The sequence below is a fragment of the Alosa sapidissima genome, chromosome 6 (assembly GCF_018492685.1).
Source record: "Alosa sapidissima isolate fAloSap1 chromosome 6, fAloSap1.pri, whole genome shotgun sequence".
In the NCBI taxonomy this organism is placed as follows: Eukaryota; Metazoa; Chordata; class Actinopteri; order Clupeiformes; family Clupeidae; genus Alosa; species Alosa sapidissima.
Window position 1 is genome coordinate 1,823,666 of NC_055962.1, and position 21,687 is coordinate 1,845,352.

Genomic DNA, 21,687 nt, shown 5'->3' on the forward strand with positions numbered 1-21,687 from the left:
ATGGACCAACGTTAACAACATCAGTAACGTTAAAAGGGACTAAGAATAACACGAAAGCTATCAAAAATAATGTAAATAAAGAGAGAATACATTTAACTACACAAATCAATACAAAAAATGAACATGACATTACATAAAATTACGAACATTACATAAAAACAAACAAAAACATGATGCCAGACGGAGCAGCGTGTCTCGCCAGCGTCCCCGTAACCTAGCAACTAGATTTATCACAGCAACTTGCTAATATAATTGGAAAGCTTAGATTCCACTTTTTCAAATGATATGCTGTGTGATATGGGTATGACGAGAACTCTGCGAGAATATATAGCTAACCTGGACTTGAGATTTTACTGGGGCACAGTAAACTGAATATTTTGGCTATCCAATGCATGGGGTGTTGCTTAGGTGTAGCCTAGCCTACTAAGGCTACATCAGAATAGGATTGGCAACTTTCTGATATGAAAATAAGGAACCCGGGGGTGAAGGGGGTGGGGTCAGTTCAATACGAAACACAACGGAACGGTTTTAAGAATGTATGGGCTGCAGGCTTGTCATTGGGCTTGTAATTGCCTAAAACGTACCTTTCAAAACAACAAGACAACAATTTCAAGATGACATTGCTGGCTGTTGTGGTTTTACAGTATGCAAGTAAATGTCATGACATTACTGATCAGTGAAGATTTTGCAGTGGCGCTCAAAATCCAGCGGCGGTGCCGCGCCACTGCTGAATACATTGTAGGGCAGGGGTAGGCAAACTACGGCCCGCCAAGCACTTTAATCCGGTCCGCTGAGCATTTAATTAGGTTATCAGGCTGCTCACTATTTTTTTCCTGCGATACACAACGTTGTGGTTACCTTTACGGCAAACTGGTTTTCACTCTTCTTAAAGAACGTTTACAATGTCAATGTCAAAACATCATGTTACATCATGTGGCATCACCAGAAAAATGAGGGCATTGCTAATCTTGGGGTGGCACACCAAAACTGGGGTGGGGGTGGGGGGCGTTAAATGAGTCTGACTGAGTCCAGGGCTTTAAATGAGCAAGCAGTAGCATTTCTATAAATCACATCACCATAGTCTAGAACTGACATAAAAACTGCTTCATTTTTTTTCCAGGCCCTAATTTGACTTAAACCGCTTATCGTAGAAACTTGGTTCAAACTTCGACAGGTACAGTAGCTCTTGAACCAAATTTTGGTTCTATGACTTTTCATATTTCTATGACTTTTACTTTTTGAGATATTAAATAAAAACTAAACTCCATGGGTTTGTTCGAAAAGTTCACTCGTTCACTATATAGTGCACTACTGTATATAGTGAATCAGCCATTTTGTAGTGTTGTTCGAAATCCAACTGAAAATTTAGTTCACTACATTCGTCCCCTACAAAATCGTCGCGCGACATGCCTAAATGTAGGGTACAGAGGCTGTACACTACCTAGACCATAATGCATTGCGGGCCATCCCGATTCCCGCGAAACTCAAAACAGCCGTCTGTAGCCTGACAGCTGACCTGCAGCTGATATCGCCAGCCCAGCTGAGAAGATGGACGCTATGATCTACAAATGTAAGTGATGTTTTGTTGTTGGTGGTTAATATAATGTTATGATAATGAATCCATTCCCGTGTAATCAGTTGAGTCAGAATTTAGTCATCGCAATATATTTTCAATTAACATTACGTTAACGTTACGTTAAGGCAAAGGACGTGTATGTTAACGTTAATGGTAACACTACCTCAGTTCGTTTGACGTTGACATAAGATTTTTGCATAAAGTTAGCTGAAAATACTGTCTTAACCCCACATGTAATTGTAATGTCACAACAACTTTATCATCCTATAAGCTATCGTTAGCTATATTTTGAGTTATTATTAAGAGTTTAGTTGACAACGTATGAATGAACACGTAACACGTAACTTTGTAATGTTACAATGTAGGCTAACTTACAGGCATAGCAAGGGCTTGTCATTGCACTGGTGCTACAGAGATTGATAGTTTTGTAGCACAATCACTGAAACAAAGTGGCATTTAGAGCAAGGTAAACAAAGTTAGAACCGTTAAGGAGATAACAACCTACATTTAAATATATATTTAAATACATGTGTTTGTGCTCAGGGACTGATGAGGACGTTGACCGCCTCATCAAGCTGAGGAAGAGTAAGGAGAGGCTCTTCTCTGGCAAAAGAAATGCTGCCCAGCATGGATGGGAGTAAGTTGTCGCAGTTGTTGTAAATAGAAACATGACATACATAATTAAAACTACAAAAAGATAAGAATTTAACCAAGTGATATTCATGTGAAATGATAGTAAAAATGTTGTTGTAGGGTTATCCTGAAGGAGATGGGGCTGGAGGCAGTGGTCTCCCCTGCTAGGGCAGGGGAAAAGTGGGAGAACCTAAAGAAAACATACAAAGTATGTAGTTTGTGGCAATGCCAAGGTTTTCATTTAAGAGTCATTTAAAAAAAAGAATAATTTTCTTATCCTGATTAATAACATTTAACCTGTATAAGAAAGACATGCATATGCCGACGGTAATGTAATGATTAAGGAGCAGGGCTAGCATTCAGTAGCCTGCAAAGTTGCAGGTTCAATTCCCTAACTGTGACCACATTGACTGTTTCAGGAGCTCAAAAAGCCCCCCACAGGTGTGAGCACCGAGTCAGGGGAAACCACTGCAGGCACCTGGAAGTGGTACAGCCTTATGGATGAGGCGATGGGAGGAAAACCCTCCATCAGCCCCCCCAGTCCTCATCACATCCGCAGGGGGTGACCACTTCAGTGAGTCTGCAGTGGCTTCCCCTGAGCCGAGAGATGAGGAAGAAGAGGAGGGCGAGAAAGAGACCCAGAGGAAGAGGACAGGGAAGAGAAAGGTGGACCCTGTCCTGGACTTCCTCGAGAGGGATGCAGAGAGAGCGGAGGAGAGGGCCAGAAGGGACGAGGAGCGGGAGGGCAGGCTCCTCAGTATCCTGGAGAGGCTTGTGGAAAAGCTGTAATATTGTTTGTATTTTACTATTATTTATTTTGTGTTTTATTTTTTAATTAATAAATTATTATCTTCAATTACATTTTCAGTATAGATTTTTATACATTGGCTTTGCATAAAGTAGAAACAGTGTTCCATACACTCAAAGCACATTGGGGTAAAAATGTATGTTTTAATTTAGATGTAATCATGCCCTTCTGGAGCAACAGCCTGGATTTGACCCATCACAGCAGCTGCAGCCTCCTCACTTCCTCCCCACTAGGATCCAGCTGCTGTTGGTGAGGCTGATCCTGGTTGTCATCCCTCACTATGACCACCTCCTCCAAGGGCAAGTCGTCCAAATTCATAGCGATGTTGATGCTATCACCACTGGAGCAAAGGTGGGCTTCACCTCCAGGGCCTTGTAAAATATTGTCCTCCAACGCGTTTTTAAGATGCCAAAGGCCCGCTCAATTATAGAACGGCCCTTGGCGTGATGGTAATTAAACCGCCATTCTATTGGTCTCACCACTGGTTCCCGGTATGGGGTGATCAGTGATGGTGTACAGGGGTACCCGCCGTCCCCAAGGAGAAGGTAACCCTGTGGCGGTAAAGTCTGTCCGCAAAAATAGGGCTGTTCCTGTACACACGGGCATCGTGGACTGACCCTGGGTAGCCAACACAAATGTCCAGGAACAGCCCCTTGTGGTTGCATACAACCTGCATCTGCACTGAAAAAAAAAGTTTTCTATTTAAATAACATGATTGGTCTTGTGATGGAGGCTTGATGCGAATTTGGCAGCCATCAATGCTTCCCACAACCTTTGAAAAGGCTGGGGAACGTGCCAGCTGCGCAAATCCAGCGCCGATGGTGTCCAGCTCCATGACATGGGGGAAGGATATGATTCTTTGCTTGAGCCCAAGGATTTTTGACACCCTGTGGACTATATCATGTATAGTGCTGCGTGGCATGGCAAAGGCCCGTGACACCACTCTGTATGCGGTGGGACTGGCGAGCCAGAACAGAAATACTAGGACCTCTAGTTCAAGGCCCCAGCCAGAATACCACCAGTCGTCAGTGCGCAAGAGCGCAATCAGCCTCATTATTGTTGGACGGCCAAGGCGAAAATCTTCCTTCAGGTCAGAGGTCCCGTCCAAAAACATCTGTAGCAGGGGCATATGTTCATTTCTGACACAGTATCTTGCAGGCTCCGGCTGTAAAGGGCACCAAATAAAGTGTCACTACTAAACTACTAAGTGTGTTTTATTTTTGTAGTTTTTAAGTTGTCATAGTGAACTACTTAAACAAGAAGTAAGATGGTAATGTTTTATGTACAACACTTGAAATATAAAAGTTGTCGACACCTCATTGCATGGCAATTTAAAATATATTTGCTGCAAGCCAATTATGTGAAAGGTTACTTGGTTCCCCACGTCAAGAGGAGGATCATGAGAAATAAGTGAGAATTCTGCAATATATTAGCAATATAAAAGATTTGTTTTCACTTCTGAAAGGCAAAGTCTGTTAGTTGTGGGATAACACTTTACGAACACGTTTGCCTAACTGTTGTTCCTATGGCTCCACCTTGTGGATATTTTAAAAAGAGGTGTATGCCTAACGTTATCGTTAAACCAACTTCACTGCAAGACAGATCCCTAGCTCGTGAGATATTACTGTAACCGTAGCCTAATACTAACGTAACAGTTTTGTTTTTATCGGGGTTTTTTTTTTACAAATCAAACTCAGAATTGACAAAGGGTGTCGACAGACTTTCTAAAGAATAAGCAGTATTAAGCTATATTGAATTAAATCGTCCAGCCAAGAAGGGCGCTAGCATTAACAGTAACGCCGCTAGTAATAAATGTGATATTTACCCTTGCCATTTCGTTGACATTATGTCTGGCGAGCAAAATACGGAGACGTCTCACCCTTGCCGTGTTATTTCGCCTTCTTAACCTGAGCACCAACACTTTAACCAACAGAGTCACAACTAAGGCCTGAATCGGATCCATTTCTTAAACACTCACTGTATCGATGTTAGCTCACGTTAGTCAAGACAAGATGCTATACATTCACGAGAGCCTATGGAAGTTTTAAAAACGTTTAACGGTTATATCATGTTATATAGTTGATAATATCTTTAGGATTACAAATGTGTAGCCATATTTTCGTAGGCAAATTCAGCAACGTAACTAATGTAACCCCCATGTTGTGTTAGCCTAAATAAAGTTAGGATGTACACAGATCTCAGTTACACTGTTTTATTTCAATAATCAAATGTATACATATATATTCAAATATTATTTCAATGCAGCTGCGAAATCCCAGCCTTAATACTCATCCAGAAACAGCACCGTTGTTGTCCATGGCCTCACACACGTGTGTCAACTTGCATTTGCGTTTGTTTATGCGACCGAGATTGACGAAAATCCGGCGCATGAATATGTGGCAACAGCAACATCCCGAGTGTCCGAAATTAATAATCGACAGGTTCACTTGTTCCCTAGATAGCCCCCTATATAGTCCTCTATATAGCAAACACTATATAGTGAATGAGTGAGTGAGTGAACGAGTGAACTTTTCGAACAAGCCCCATGATAGACTTAACATTGGCTTTATGACATCATAATAGGCTATTAAAAAATTGTAATGCAATCAACTGCACTGTGCTCTCTCACTGACTGCCTCAGCAACTTCAATGGAACCTCTTATCTGTGTCTCTCTCCATTTAACTGGATAGCTCACTTATCATCCCCACTTTCTTTCACTTCTTTTTCTTCACTTTCTCTCTCTCTATTTCTCCCAATTTCAATAAATTTGAACTTTTTTTACTTTTTCTTACTATTTACACTTTTTATAGTATAGCAATCAGTATAAATACCATAGCAACAGCCTAGCAACCAACCTAGCAACCACTATTCATATCATAGTAACCACTATAATTACCCTAACAACACCCTAAGTACCCTAGCAATCACCTTAAGTACCCTAGCAACAACCACTTCCATAATGACACCCTAGCAACCACCTTAGCAACCAACATGATTACCTTAGCAACCAACCTAGCAAACACTTTTTATAGCATAGTAACCACTATAATTACCCAGGCAACACCTTAGGAACCACCTCAAGTACACTTGCAACAACCTAGCAACCACTTCCATAATGACACCCTAGCAACCACCTTAGCAACCAACATGATTACCCTAGCAACCAACCTAGCAACCATTGTTTATAGCATAGTAACCAATATAATACTCTAGCAACACCCTAGCAACCACCTGAAGTACCCTAGCAACAACCTAGCAACCACCTTACATACCCAAGCAACAACCTAGCAACCACTTCCATAATGACACCCTAGCAACCACCTTAGCAACCAACATGATTACCCTAGCAACCAACCTAGCAACCACTGTTTATAGCATAGTAACCAATATAATACTCTAGCAACACCCTAGCAACCACCTGAAGTACCCTAGCAACAACCTAGCAACCACCTTACATACCCAAGCAACAACCTAGCAACCACTTACATAATGACACCCTAGCAACCACCTTAGCAACCACCATGATTACCCTAGCAACCAACCTAGCAACAACTTTGCATGCACTATATTCCCTTCAGGAAATGCTTTTCTAGTTTTACTATTAAGCTCTTATATTGGCTTTTGTAAGGGCCATATAAGAAGAGTTTGGATCCAAAATGCTATATCCTCCATTTTAATGCATTTTCATAAATCATTTTTTTATTTTCTTTTTCGGAACTGTAATTGGGTAATTACAGTGCATGAAAATGCACTGTACTGTTCTTCCTAGGCAACTTCTTATTATTCCGCTTACCACTTTTTCCGTACGCAATTTTTCTTGAACAGTTTAACTTAGAAACTTCATTCAAACTTTGTAACGTAGGTCTTCAAACAGATCGGGTTGCTATGTCTTTTCAACTTTGAAACTTTTATACTTTTTGAAACTATTAAAGAAAAACTTTTTAAAAATCCCCATAGACTTAACATTGCCGATTGTGACATCATAATACGGCCGTTAAGCAATTAGAATCCTATGGCAGGTGTTCAGGCCACCTGGATCAACTGCCAGTCTCAGGCTTTAAGCATACAAACTGGCCCTATTAAGACTACACATCCTGTTCAACTGCTTCCTCTGCCAAAAACTGTTTCAAAATAAAAGTCATCACTACAATATTTCACTATTAAACAATTTAACCCTTCAAACTACTGAACTTTTTAACTGTTCAGCCATTGTAACTGTTACTTGTCATCAACTATGACTCCTACCCACTGTAGCTAGTTAGCATGTTAGCGTTGCTAGCATTGTTAGCATTTTTAGCAAAACTGCTAAAAATGATTAGCTAAGTAACATGGTTAGCATAGTTAGCATGTTAGCATGCTAGTTAGCATAGTTAGAATAACTGCTAAAAATGATTAGCTAGGTTAGCTAAGTCACATGGTTAGCATAATTAGCATGTTAGCATGTTAGTTAGCATAGTTAGCATAACTACTAAAAATGATTAGCTAGGTTAGCTAAGTAACATAATTAGCATTGTCAGCATGTTAGTTAGCATAGTTAGCATAACTATTAAAAATTATAAGCTAGGTTAGCTAAGTCACATGGTTAACATAGTTAACATGTAGTTAGCATGTTTAGCAAAACTGCTAGAAAACGTTAAGTTAGCTAAGTAGCATGGTTAGCATAGTTAGCATTGCTAGCATAGTTAACATGGTTAGCATAGTTAAAAATCTTAGCATAACTGCTAGCAAACATCAGAGCCATTCTAACTTTCAGTTATCATCAAATATCTACCTATACACAGCCATTAAACTATTTGAATATCAACATTCATTAAACTGCTAGAAAACGTTAGCTAAGTTAGCTAAGTAGCATGGTTAGCATGTTAGCATTGCTAGCACTGCTATAAAACATTAGCTAAGTAGCATGGTTAGCATAGTTAAAAATCTTAGCATAACTGCTAGCAAACATTAGAGCCATTCCAACTTTCAGTTATCGTCAAATATCTACCTATACACAGCCATTAAACTATTTGAATATCAACATTCATTCAACTTCCAGTCTGTCAACAACTTTTAAACTATTTACCTTCAACTTTTAAATGGTCTACTTTTAAACTATCATTAAACTATCTATTAAACTAGCTGTCTATCAACAACTTTTAAACTATCTACTGTCTATCAACAACTTTTAAACTATCTACATTCAGCTTTTAAACAGTCTACTTTTAAACTATCAACTTTTATTAAGCTATGCAACCACCATGTCTATCCTAGCATCACCGTAGTAACCATCTCTGTATTATCTGTTTTAACTATACATGATATTTTACATCATAACTTTAGCATTTTCATGCACTGGTAATTCTTTGGAATTGCATTTCTAGTTTTCTTATTTACTTACACATTGCACAGCCATGGAGACAGTGGACAAAGCATTTCACTACATATACTCATAATTGTATGTGAAAAATACATTTGAATTGAATTGAATTGAATATGAACTACATTAGAGAAATATTTGTCTGAAATATATAGATCATGTGATCAGAACTTTCCTCAAGGGTCATGTGATCATGCTTCTTAGAATAATACATTTAAATATATTAGATTATATTCAGAAAATATAAGAAAGACTATTGAATGAAAGACTATTGAATTGATTAGTGGACACTACTGAATATTTACTCATATTTTGAAATAAGTTGCATGCTTCCCTATTAGGTTGAGATTGTAATTGACACATGTATGCCCAATTCTTAGTCATGTGATCAAAGTCGCTTCCAACCACCCTACCTGCTTGTAGTCACCTGCATCTGTTTTTATGTATTTTAAAAAAAAAAACTGTTTTAAGTCTGTTTTAAGTATTTCACTTCCAGTCTGCTCAGTGGTATGCTATCCATTGAGATTATATGAGCCTTCTTAGTCAGGCGATCAGCAGCTTCGTAGCCTTCTATTTCCACATGAGATGGGAGCCAAATAAAACATATTATTATGTTAAGTTAAATAGGCTTATCTATAGACTATGAAAAATCTCTCGTCACGTAATCCCGCGATACTATGGAATATCCTCGCTGCTTGACTGTGGCAGACTGAGGTCCTACCAATATGGGTCCTGGATAGCTTCAGTTCTCTTGAATAAGGTCTCAGATTATGTTGTCAGGTTATGCTTTTCTTGTGACAAAAAAAAAAATGGGCACATGTATTATTGGTAGCATTTCCCAGTATGGCAATAATTGCCCATAGCGTGGAAAGCAAGATAGCTTTTCCAATTCGATCTGAAGCTAACTTCGCTTAAGAAGACGGATGTACCAGTTGTGATTTGTTCCTCCATTCATTTGAAGAAAAAAGCCAGCTTACTGGTAAATCTTTTACTTTGAGATAGCCTACCAAAGGTATCAGGAAGTTATTAGCCTATCATGTCAATTTATTTTATGACTAAGTGACTGGCATAAATGACACGAATGACCATCTCATGGTAGAACAGCCTAGCGACCTGCGAAACTCATGAGGTATGACGGTAAAAAATAGCATAACATCTAGGCTATATTTTTACCAATTAATTGTATCCTTTAATAGGGTAGTATATAACATTAACAAGTAAACAATGTTCATTGGGTGATGTAATGACAATGCTGAGAATCTTTTCATTCAGTGTTTACCGAAAAGCTGTCAGGACATGCGATAGCCGACTTGAAGGTTGCGGGGGTCGACATGCTTCTCGTGGTGCTTATTTTTTTATATATATAATTTTCCAAAATAGTATCTCCGTGGAGAAATGACACTTGATACTGCTACGCGTTGTTGTGTTCCCACGTGCTTCACCTTAGCATTGATGGACTGGATAGTTGGACTGACTTTCAACCCTTAGCGATTTGCTGGGGAAAACGTCCCTTAGGTTATGGTTACAGTTACGCTTAGACTTCATATCAGTGGAAAAAATGGGCCCTATTGAAATGCAGTAGGTAGGGCCCTATTGAAATGCAGTAGGTAGGGCCTTTAACTAGTTCAAAGGCCAGAAATGATTATAATGCATGATGCCACGTAGGGTTGCCAACTTTCTAATATGAAAATAAGGAACGTGTGTGTGTGTGTGTGGTGGTGGTGGGGTATTGCTAGGATGTGTGTGCGTGTGTATTGCAAGATATATCAAAACAATTAAATAGTGCATAATTTTACAAAATTGTGGACCTGTTTACTAAATTGTAAAATGAATGCACTAAAATGAGTGCATACTACATTCTATGCACAATCTAGTAAAATGAGATCATAATTGAGTAAAACGAGTATTGGTCAAATGAGCGCGTATTCTCATGATAAAAAAAATTGCAATGATGCCTCCAGGGCAAAAAGATAAAGAAATATTTGAAAATTGAGTGGCCGATATTCTACTCAAACCAAACGACTGAAATGTATTAAACTGAATTGGCAGATATCACAGAACAAATATCTTGTGAACATGACAAACAGCTGAATTTGGTGAAGCCTTAAATGATCTCTGGCTTTTTTCTGTATCAGCAGCAAGTAGGCTAGCCTTGTTGGGTATCTTTCACAGATGCACTGTAAAACTCAGAGCAAGACATCATCTCACTATCCTGACGAGCCAGACCCACATAAAGATATAAGGTCTGGGAACTTACCATTGGCACTGCTCAATCCGTGGGGCGGGATAAACGGTTGTCTTTCAAATTTCCTCTGCACGCAATAGGATAGCGCTACAACTCATGAGTCCCATGGATTTTCCCACCAGCGGAGCTAGTTGATCAAACTTTTGCCAATTTAAAAAAAGCTTAACTCGAGTCGTGATTCAAAGACCGCTGTTCGGTTTGTTTTGAAGTAGCAGGAAATTCACACAGAACCGTCGGTGACTCCATACACAATGTGATTGGCCTGATAGAAGTTTAATTTTCCCAGCTTGCAAGCCAACGGAGAGTTGCTAGACTACCCTGGCTGCAAATTACATTTGCTGCCGCTAGGGTGCGTCTAGATTTCTAGGCTATCATCTCACACTACTATCAGTGTAATATAGGCCTACATGATTCACAGTGTCTCAAACAAAAGTGCATTCTCTGCTGGGATAGTGGTGACAGACAAACCAAGAGGGATAAATGACAGCAACAAGGTTTCCCTTTAACTCATAAGAAACTTATTGTACTGATCTGTCTGAGTTGATTACGGAACAAAATGCGTTCCGTATCAGTTCAATACGGAACACATCTTTTCCTTTCAAATACGAGACGATTCCGTATATTACCCTAACCCTAATGGCACAACAAAATAGGTATTTTCCCCGTCATGTCATTCTGTCATACATTGATAAATTAAGATTCCAAACCCAACTCAGTTGATAGCCTATAGAGAAAAGTCTTGTAACATTTTTGTAAAAGTGGTAGCTCTAGACTTCTTCAGAATTCAATGACTCCAACATAGTTATTGCAAACAATAGGCCTACTACAAGTGAAATAGGGTGCATGTTTGACAGTGTTGCCGGGTCACGTGAGGAAAAACAAGCAACTAGGGTGGTATTCCATCAACCTTGCTAATGAAGGCTGCGATTAACAGAAATAGCCTGGCATGAAGTAGCGTAGACTTTCACTTAAGGCTGAACCCGTTTCATTAAGTCAAGTTAGCTGCATCTTTCCTTTGTTTATTCAAGCGAGGCTTAGGTCAATTTGACATTCATGAATAATCATCAACACATGAAGTGATTTTAATCATATTAGGCTATAGGCTACAGGATTGTATTTTAATTGCCTTGCATCAGATTTAATGTATCCCACTGGCATTTACTGTCACTGAACATGCCACTAAATGTGCATGGCCCTTTTATTAAAGAGTAAGCTATAACTTAGAATGTAGGGGTGTGCAAAAAATGATTCACATTTGTATCGCGATCCAAGCTCTACCAAGTCAAAATCGGTTCATAGAATTCCAAAAATCTATTCATATTTTATTTCCGTTTTGTAACGGCATTTAAACTACCTGAAATGAGTTTAGCTCACCATTTCCATCGACGGCGCCGCATCTATTTCACACTCTTGACGCCTGGGCACTCATTAACTGACATAATGAAAAGAACGAGTTCAGCAGAGGGAGCCCAGAGCTCTGAGGTAGCCTAGTCGGCGCAAACGCCAACGTTAGGAGATCCTTTGCTATGTGTGAAACAGACGGGTGGATCAGCTGTGATTTAACCCTTTGCAGACCGCGCCGAACATTCCATTTTTTCATACTCAATGGCCTTATGGCACAAAAAGGCTTATTGTGTGATTATGCTACATGACAGAGATATAATTTACCCACCATTATTATCAGGAGAAATAGCCCTTTCAAATGATATAAAATATAATTAATAATTGTGAGGAGAAAACACATAATATTTTTAAAATATCTTTAAAATTCAACCCCAAAAGACACGAAACTATCAGTTTGTTAAGATTAATCTAATTTTCCTCCCAATTTCTGTTGTAGATAAAGAAAAAACTTAGAGTGTATGGGAGATTCACAATTTTGTCCTCTACTCAGTGATGAAAACAGAATCAATGGGTGTGTTCGAAACGGGAGACAGCTGCCTACTGCCTCCCTCCCTACATAGAGAGCTGTCTCACTAGACATGACTTTGGATTAAATGCATCTGTTAAAAATGAGCGTAGCACTCTAGAATCTTTGGTTAACACTACGGTATGACGTTAGCAAAGGCCTGACGTTAAACTAAATTAGCTTACGTAAGATAACAGGCTAACGGTATAAATTAGTTTTACGGCCGGCAGATATATCAGACCAGACGCTATTAATAGTTACAACAATGGCATAATCAGATAGTAAATTGTTTATTTCTAATCTGTAATCTACAAATCTAAGCAAAATAAGGTCACACAAATGACATTTTAAACAGATTCAGCAGCCATTACCGATGTCATCCGCCATGTTTGTTTACCTTTCACAGCTGTTTCAGACGTTGCCGCAAGGGATTATGGGTAGGAGGGAGCATGAAGTGTGCATCGATGCTGCCTTCAAAAATGACCGTTATTTGGGAATTCTAAGATATCTTAAAAGGCAGCAGAATTAGTTTTTTCGGTTTCGAACCGCACTTGCTGCCTTGCTCCCCAGTTAGATATCTTAAAAGGCAGCAACTTTACCCGTTTCGAACACACCCATTGTGTCACCTTTTGTTCAAATGTTATGATAAATTTATTAGACCTTTGCAGACGGCACAAAACATTCCGTTTTTCATACTTGATGCCCTTGTGAGACAAAAAGGCTTATTGTGTGGCCATGCTACATGGCAGAGATAAAATATACCGACCATTGTAATCAGAGAACTAGCCCTTTAAAATGGTACATATCATAGTTAATAAGCTTGAGTGTAACACACATTATTTTTAAACAATACCTTCAAAATCAAAAAACACGAAAATATCAATTTGTTAAGATGAATCTTACTTTTCAACTAATGTCTATTGTAGATATAGTGTGTGAAAGATAAACAGTGTTGTGCTATCTTCAGTGAAAAAAAACAGAATCAATTATCACCTTTGGTTCAGAAGTTATGATTAATTTACTCATACAGTGTAACTGCAAGTCGCAGTAACAAGTAGAATTTTTAAAGAGTAGGATGTTTTCATTTCCTGGTTTGACATCTGACCCAAAAACACAGATATAATGGTCCATGTCCCATGTCCAGGCCATCGTGCCATCGTGGTCCTTGGGGTCATATTTGCCATCAGCAGTCGGCTGCTTTCACCCCAGTTGCACGTACTTCTCTCCCTCCATCTAAAATAACAAAAATCACAGGTCTGATAGTGAATAGGTAGTTTAGTTTTATTTTACATTACTTCCACATAATCTTAATCACCACCAATTATGACTCTTTTCACTAAAAGTATTGTCACTGGATGACTCCAATATTGCTTAGAGACTCAGATAGCAAACATACACTGGGACGGAACTGGGCCACACCTACCACAACGTCCGGCACGGATCTGCATAATGGACCTGATCCGGCGTCCAAACGCACATCGGTCCAAAATTGGTCTGGATCCGTTTGACGGATCTGGTTCCAATAAGGGCTAAGACTGGCCCAGTTCCGTATGGTAGTCTGTGTTATTGACGTGTTCCAGATTTGCTTATCATATGCAATACGGGTCCGCTTATTGTGTGTGTTACGGACCCGTTTAACAGATATCAGCCGGCTTTATTTGACATGTGAAATGTGATTGGTAATTAATTATCCTGAAAAATCTGTTTGCTACACATTTGCTAACAGGTTCGTTATAGGTTCACCCAGGCTAAAGTTCGTAACGTTTTCCCAGCTCAACTGATAAACATAAGCTAGGCTACAAACACAAGAGGGGGGTAAAAAAACTTTACACATAAGTGTCTCATTATTTTTTCAACAACCTGGCTGTAGAAGTGCAATCCCAGACAAAGTTTAAGTCGTGTTACTGTTCCCATTGATATTCAGGCTGTCTTCCTCAATCATCTCCATGCAATCTGAAACAACACAAAATAAACATTAGCCATTTAATCCTTTTTGATAATAGGTCACAATTACACTCGTTTTTTTTATCATCAGTGATCCTGTTAGCGTTGTCACTGTTTTTTCCAAAATAGTTATTGTGATGGCTGTTTTGCTTAAGCTAAGCTAGTAGCCCATATTGCTGGAAAATAATAGTATAACCTTACAGTAAAGTTATCAATCGCTCAGTTGCTTGTTGTTGTCTTTGAATAAACCAACACATAAAAAGCAGATAGCCTACCTTGAAAAGTTGGGCTGTCCTAGTCCAACCCCAGGCTGTCAAATCATGTCAAAAGATTGATAGTGAGCAAACCAAAGATACTTGATTAACGTTACTGCTTGGACTGCATGCGTGGCAAGAATATGGGGTTGTCTCATAGCACTGTTACACAAACAACAATTGACTACTTTTACCACTGCTAGGTAATAATAAAAATAATGAAACGAACATATGATCAATATTGAGCCAACTATATCTTCTTTTCCAGCCTTACTGTAGAAATTAAGTGGCCATGGGAACATAGTGCACCCCCATGGTTTCTAAATTTGTGCCATTCCAAAATACCTTTTTTTTTTCTTTAGCAGCCAGTTGACAATGAAGTAGGGAAAGGACAGTCAATTTAGCAGAATCAGCACCTTAATTAATATCATAACCACCTGGGTCTGCTGTGAAAAAATGGTCCTTCGGCTCATATCCATATCACAGGTTTGGGCCAAATCAGTGTTTTGTATTTTAAACGCATCTCCTGACTTCCAGTTGAGTTGCGGAAATCGGACCTGGGACAAATCTGTAAACCGGTGATAAAACAGCATTGCTAGCAGAGCTGAAACCTGTATCAGGAGAAGACCTGGCCCACAGTCAGATACCGTACCGATTAGGTGTACTTGACAAAGTTAGCAGTCATGAAGCACAGGAGTGAACTGTATCGCGTCAAGGACATGTTGCAGTCTTTACTGGTGCTAACGTTATCCAACTTTCAGCTAATTGTCTGGATCATCACATGACAAGCAAGCAACATCGTTCAAAATAGAACAAATCGTTAGTGTCAGTCTTAGTAGGTCTGTAATCTTGGTTGACATATAGTAACCCCCCAAAAATGACTGAAAATAGTGAGTTTACTAAAGATTACGGTGTGCTAAAATACCAGCTTATCGTTATCAGCTGAAGTGAACACACACATGCATTTTATTACGGCCATGCATACACGGTGGGGCAGCCGTGGCCTACTGGTTAGCGCTTCGGACTTATAACCGGAGGGTTGCCGGTTCGAACCCTGACCAGTAGGCACGGCTGAAGTGCTCTTGAGCAAGGCACCTAACCCCTCACTGCTCCCCGACCGCCGCTGTTGTTGCAGGCAGCTCACTGCGCCGGGATTAGTGTGTGCTTCACCTCACTGTGTGTTCACTGTGTGCTGAGTGTGTTTCACTAATTCACGAATTGGGATAAATGCAGAGACTAAATTTCCCTCACGGAATCAAAAGTGTATATATACTTATACTATACTTATACTAATTACCATCAAAAATAACTTTTAAAAACAACTTTGAAGTAATAACATGAATAACAAGTAATAATAACATTGTTTCGTTGTTTTTACCTCAGATGATCCAGTAGTTTCTCCTTTAGACGACGTCAAGATGAACGATGCATAGTGCTTCCTGCTGTTTTTCCTCTAGTGGAGGGAGACTTCAACTCTTGATTTTTCCTTAAAAGAAATTCACGCCACAAATCCCTTGAACAGTCATATCACCAGAAAGCTTATGATGCAACGTTTTTGAGGACGTTTTCATTGATAAAATTGGTTGGGGTATGGCGGAGTTATTAGACTGAACGTCATCGGTACTGGGGTACCGAAATTAGAGCATGCGGTCTGCAAAGGGTTAAAAAGACATAATTGATGTAGTTGTTTTGTCTTGTTTTGGCTTCATGTCAGGTTTTCCCTGTAGGGATTTTCCTCAATCTCATGATGCTGCTGATATTGAATTTAATTTCTGCTGTTTGGGAGGAGAGGAAGAGGTGTAATTTGATTCAATTTTCAACTGAAATATCAACAACCTTCAAGCTGCATCCCTTTTCAATCAGCATCAATATCAGAAGGCTATCATATGTTTCCCTATTTTGTACATTGGGGACTGTTAGGGGCAGGCTATATATTATCATCAAGTAGGCCTATAGTAAATAATGTAGTCAAAATTATAACTTTATGTTGGCCATCCTTATGAGTGGACAGCATGAAAACAACACATCTTAGTCAAAGCTGATATTGAGTAGTATTAAACTATATTTAATTTGTTGTGTTTATTTTCTTTTAAATTGAATGTGTACTGTAGTCATATGGGAAAAGTAACTATATACTGTGAATAATTTTTTGAATCGAGAATCGTTTTTGAATAGAAAATCAATTTTGAATGGAATCTTGAGCCTAAAAACAGGGCTCTACACTAACATTTTTTTCCAGGAGCACTTGTGCGCCCAAGTTAAAAAATTTAGGAGCACAGACAAAAATTTGGGAGCACAGTCAGTTCTGTACTTAACTTACACATAATCTAACATTACACTGCAGCTAACAGTTAAACATGCCAGTGCACCAATTGCGAATATTAAGAATGACTGACAACATTTAGGCTACAGGAAACAGGATTTTAAAGATCAGTGCCTACTTTTCATTTTTTTCATAATTTTCAGTCTGTTCTATTTTCCTACATTTTGTTAATGTAAAATAATATAATACATTGCCATATTTGCATTTAGCCTGTATATCAAGTATCCTGCCAAATATAGGCTAATTTATTTATTTGTGAATCCACCTGTAGCTAATCCAAATATGCCTATGGTGACCTATATGACTGCATACTGCCTAATACTACTACTAAAACAGTCCATTTTCTCTTCCACAAAACCCAACATAGTCTAATCAAGTATATATATATATTTTATACTTTTATTTTTTATTTGAAATATCTGCATTGATGGGGGCAGTAGCCAAACGTTAGGCCTACTTTCGTTTTGCACTTAAGCTTGTATTCGGTGTAAACAAACAAGCAAGCGTGGAAGCCTGGAGTTGTCAGTAGCGTTCTACCTTTGAATAAAATGGGAGTATTACGGGAAGCTACTTTTGTGCCTGTTCGCTACAGCTATATTTTGCATATTGCAGCCAATACGTCAACTGGGCTAAAAGGCATGTTAGGTTACCTTTCCTTCTCTCACTGCATTCTCAGAATCTCATCCTGTTCCTCCTATATCCGATGAATTCGGTGGATAGAAGAACTAATTTCTTCAATCTTTTCATCTTGGCTGGCTAGTCTTTCCGCTTTTTCTGCGCGCTCATGGATTTCATAGAAGCGACTACTACTATCGAGTCCCAACGCGAAACTGCTAACGTTGATGGGAGGTGTAGTTTTATGCTGCATTCGCGACGTGATTCTATGGTTTGCACCAGTACTGTTTCTCGATGTTGCGGTGTATTTTGTAGACAAACATTGACATGGTTAGAAGTCATTCGCACCAGTGCGCCTAAATATTTTTTTGCACTCGCACGGCATCATTTTTACTCGCATGTGCGAGTGAAATGGGCGCACTGTAGAGCCCTGCTAAAAATATCGAAACGAATCATGATATTTTCTGAATTGGTATTCCTAAAACCACACAGTTAATAGTTAATATTTTTGAAGTTGAATAATTTTCATAAATTCTTCAGAACTCTAGTGAGTATGTAAATCAATGTTTGGTAACACTGTTGGAAAAAAAGTTTCGACTTCTATTTTTGAAGTTGTAGGCTACAGGTGATGACAACATGAAAGCACAGGTTGACGGAACCGTCTTTTGGGACTCGTTTTCTGACTGATGTTTTTTTTTGTAACACAGCTTGATTAAGCTTGAAAGTTAACCTCCTACGAAGCATACTAGTTCTGTGGCATAAGTTCCCATAGTTACCAAGCTGGGCTTCATGTTAAGCCACACTAATGGAACGGAATTCTCACTAAAATTAGTGAGACTTTTCGAAATAAGCCAGGTTTAGTCTTTAGCGAGGTTGATGGGATTACTCCCCAAGTCTCTGAAAATAAGCCCAAAAAAGTGACCCAAGACCAAACAGTGTGAGTCCATTCCCTGACCCCCGATGTTCCATTTCTGGGGCGGTCATGTCAGAGGAGCCTACAGTTACAGCGTAGAGTCGACGCAGAGGCATAGGTTAAAATGCCCAAAAGCAAGCTACTGTAAAAAAGCACAGCCGCAACCCACGACTTCACTAAAAACAAGCCATAAGTCACTTATATTATAATAAGCGGATTATGGCAACGCTGGTTTGACCGCGTATTTTACCGACAGTGCATGTGGCCAGAACAAAGTCAGTTGCATATTGTCATATTGTCTGTTGCAATATACTATCTCACCGCTAGATGGGAGAATTTCCCCCAAGAATTAACCCATGAAATTACACAGTGTAGATTTAAGTACTGAATTGTCTGATGTCAACTTTGTAAATGTACAAATTTCCTTAATGTGAAGACAGGCACATTTTTAAATGAATGAGCACAAACAGCATCTCTCATGCAACTTTGCTGCAGTGTGGCAGTATTTGTATTTTGGCAGCAGTAGATGGCAAAAAGTAATTGGAACTGTTATTTAGGGCAGAAAGTAAGTAAGAAAAGTCTGTATTGTCCTTCTAGGCCACTTAACATCTTCTTACAGTCCCTAATGCAATCCTAAAAACTAAAGGTGATGGGGCTTTTTCTGTTGCTGCCCCTCGCCTCTGGAATAATATCCCTATAGAAATTAAGTCCTGTCCCACTATCAGTAGCTTTAAATCAAATTTAAAGACCCATCTATTTTCTTTGGCCTTTAATGTCCATTAGTTCTCCCCTTGTTTGTTTATTTTATTAATGGGCTTGATCAAGCAAGCCTACTATTGTTCTTCTTAAGTTTTATTTATTTATTCCGTTCACCCACTTTTTGGAGCGACTACTCCTTCTAGAGCATTTGAGCTATTGACACTGCTCCAACTCTAAAAAATCCATCCTGAATTGGTGTATCCTGCTTGTATAAATGTTGTGACTACCCCTTGTCGTTTTTACATTATTCGGATGTTAAGTCCAACATCATGGGCCCAACAGCTTTTTGGTCAAAAAACGTTTACTAGTGCAGCCAGACAGTTTTTGCAACTTGTAAACCTTGTCACCATCACCTCCGTTTTATTGAGGGTAAAACAAAATCGGTTATCTTTAACAGAGCAATTACTGTAGCTGTGCAGCCAGATGATACAATCAAGGGTTACGTGCAGGCTTCCGTGAAAAATAGGATTTTATTAGGTTGAGGCAAAAGGTGAGTAGGAGGATGACAATTATCTTAAAGGCTACACTGAATAGCGGAAAAAAAAGTTTATATTACTGTCTATGGAGAAAACCGAGCGGCTCTGAAAGCAATTGGACCTGGAACAAGATTTATTAGCCTATTATTGCACTTACCGAATTCCTGTTTTATTTTAAAACACGGGATTAAAATAAGAATAAAATACAAGACATTTCAGTGTTCCTCCAAACACCTTCATCAGTTATGCAGTGTGCACAGGAAGTAACTCTGGCATTAATACACAAGGCAGTCACAATGTCTCATGGCATGAAGTCACATGACTGCTGAGATGTAGTCAATTTGTGTTTGCCAGAGAAGATGGTGTCCTAGCCAGTGATGCCAGTAAGTGTGAGTAAGTCACTGTGCGTTACTATTTTTGTTATTTTCCTTAGTAAAAAGATTCTTTGCTTTCTTCTTGTCTCTGGGATTAACGTCATGTAGGCTATGCTCATGTTTTTAGCATGAGGACAACTCACGTGTAAAACCACGCAGCGACACAAACGTAAACAACAATGGAGGGAGGAGAGAGATGCACATTTTATCTATACAGTCATTATTTTGAGTTTGTGTCAGCTAAACATGACAACATTAAGGTACATTGTACATTCTGTGCTGGCGACAAAGTGCTGTCTAGCTAGACATCCTAAGTCTCCCACATATTGATAGTGGCTTCCTGACGCCCGCAAATTTCATAAAATCTCCCGGAACCTATGGCGAACAAGAGCACGCAAGCCAGATCGGACTTCAAATCGTGTGTGCATCTGAGTTTAACAAGCACACAACAGAGAGGGAGAGGGAGAGGAGAGGTGAGTGTGTGCCTGAAGCGCATCCTGGTCTGTTTTGCTAAATCAACCAATCAGTTTTCAGTGTAGGTGGCTATATCTCTTTCCTCCCGAACTTAATTAATCAGTTCAGTCAGTGTATCTAGGAACAGGAGCGTCCTTTTTGAGGGTCAGTGCCCCTCAAAAAGGAACATTTAAGACCCATTTCACATCAGACTACACAAAAGTGTACCCAATTGTCTCATAAGAGTAAAACATAATAACAATAGTAATAAACACTGCCCTGTTTGTAACAGTGACTTTAGCATTGCTCACGGCGGGTGAGCGGTGGTTATCAGAATCATGTTGTAGGCTGAAGACAAATCTCAACCCACCTCCCCTATTTAAAGAGGATCGCACCACTTAAACAAATATGGCCTCCTTGACACCTCTTTCAAACCACCTATCCTCTCTGTCTAGGATATAGACATCTTGATCTTGAAAACTGTGTTCTTTTTGTAGATGAGTATAGACTGCTGAGTCCTGTCCTGAGGAGTTGTCTCGCCTGTGTTGATACATGCGTCGGCTGAGCGGCTGTTTTTTGATGATTTGGAATGTTGTCCTTGTGGTGAACTAGACGCTGTCTCGGTGTGTTTTGGGGTTTAAAATATACAGGGATGTTGTATTTACACTCTCCGGAACTTCTCAGACAGCCCAGCCACATATGGGATGACAACATGGCTTCTTCTGACCTCATGATTTGTTTCTATTGATGGTTTAGAAACTTTTCGGGGTTTTTTCACAAACGCCCACTCAGGATAGTGACACTGTTTTAATGCTTGTTTTACATGTTTTTGTTCCTTATCCCTGGCCTCCCAGTTTGTAGGCACAGTTTCTGCCCAGTGTACTAATGTGCGGATAACTTTATGAGTATAGAGTTTATTCTCTAGAGGGTGGTGAGAGTCAAACATTAGGTACTGGTCAGTGTGGGTTGGCTTCTGATAAACTTCCACCTGGAGCTCTCCCCCTTCCCCCAAACTTATCCCACAATCTAGGAAGGGGAGTTGATT

The 21,687-nt window shown here is 39.4% G+C and overlaps 1 protein-coding gene across 5 annotated transcripts in view; it reads left to right on the top strand.

Annotated features, from left to right (window-relative positions):
* The first annotated feature begins 9,086 nt into the window (after window positions 1–9,086).
* Window positions 9,087–21,687, top strand: part of slc5a6a (solute carrier family 5 member 6a) — a 106,075-nt gene continuing 93,474 nt past the window's right edge. For 4 of the 5 annotated variants that reach the window (XM_042096319.1, XM_042096317.1, XM_042096320.1 and 1 more), the window contains exon 1: window positions 9,087–9,356. The gene's annotated coding sequence lies outside the window, so the exon portion shown is untranslated. Of the gene's footprint in view, window positions 9,357–9,389; window positions 9,507–21,687 lie in introns of those variants that run through there. The other variant, XM_042096318.1, reaches the window with a different exon arrangement.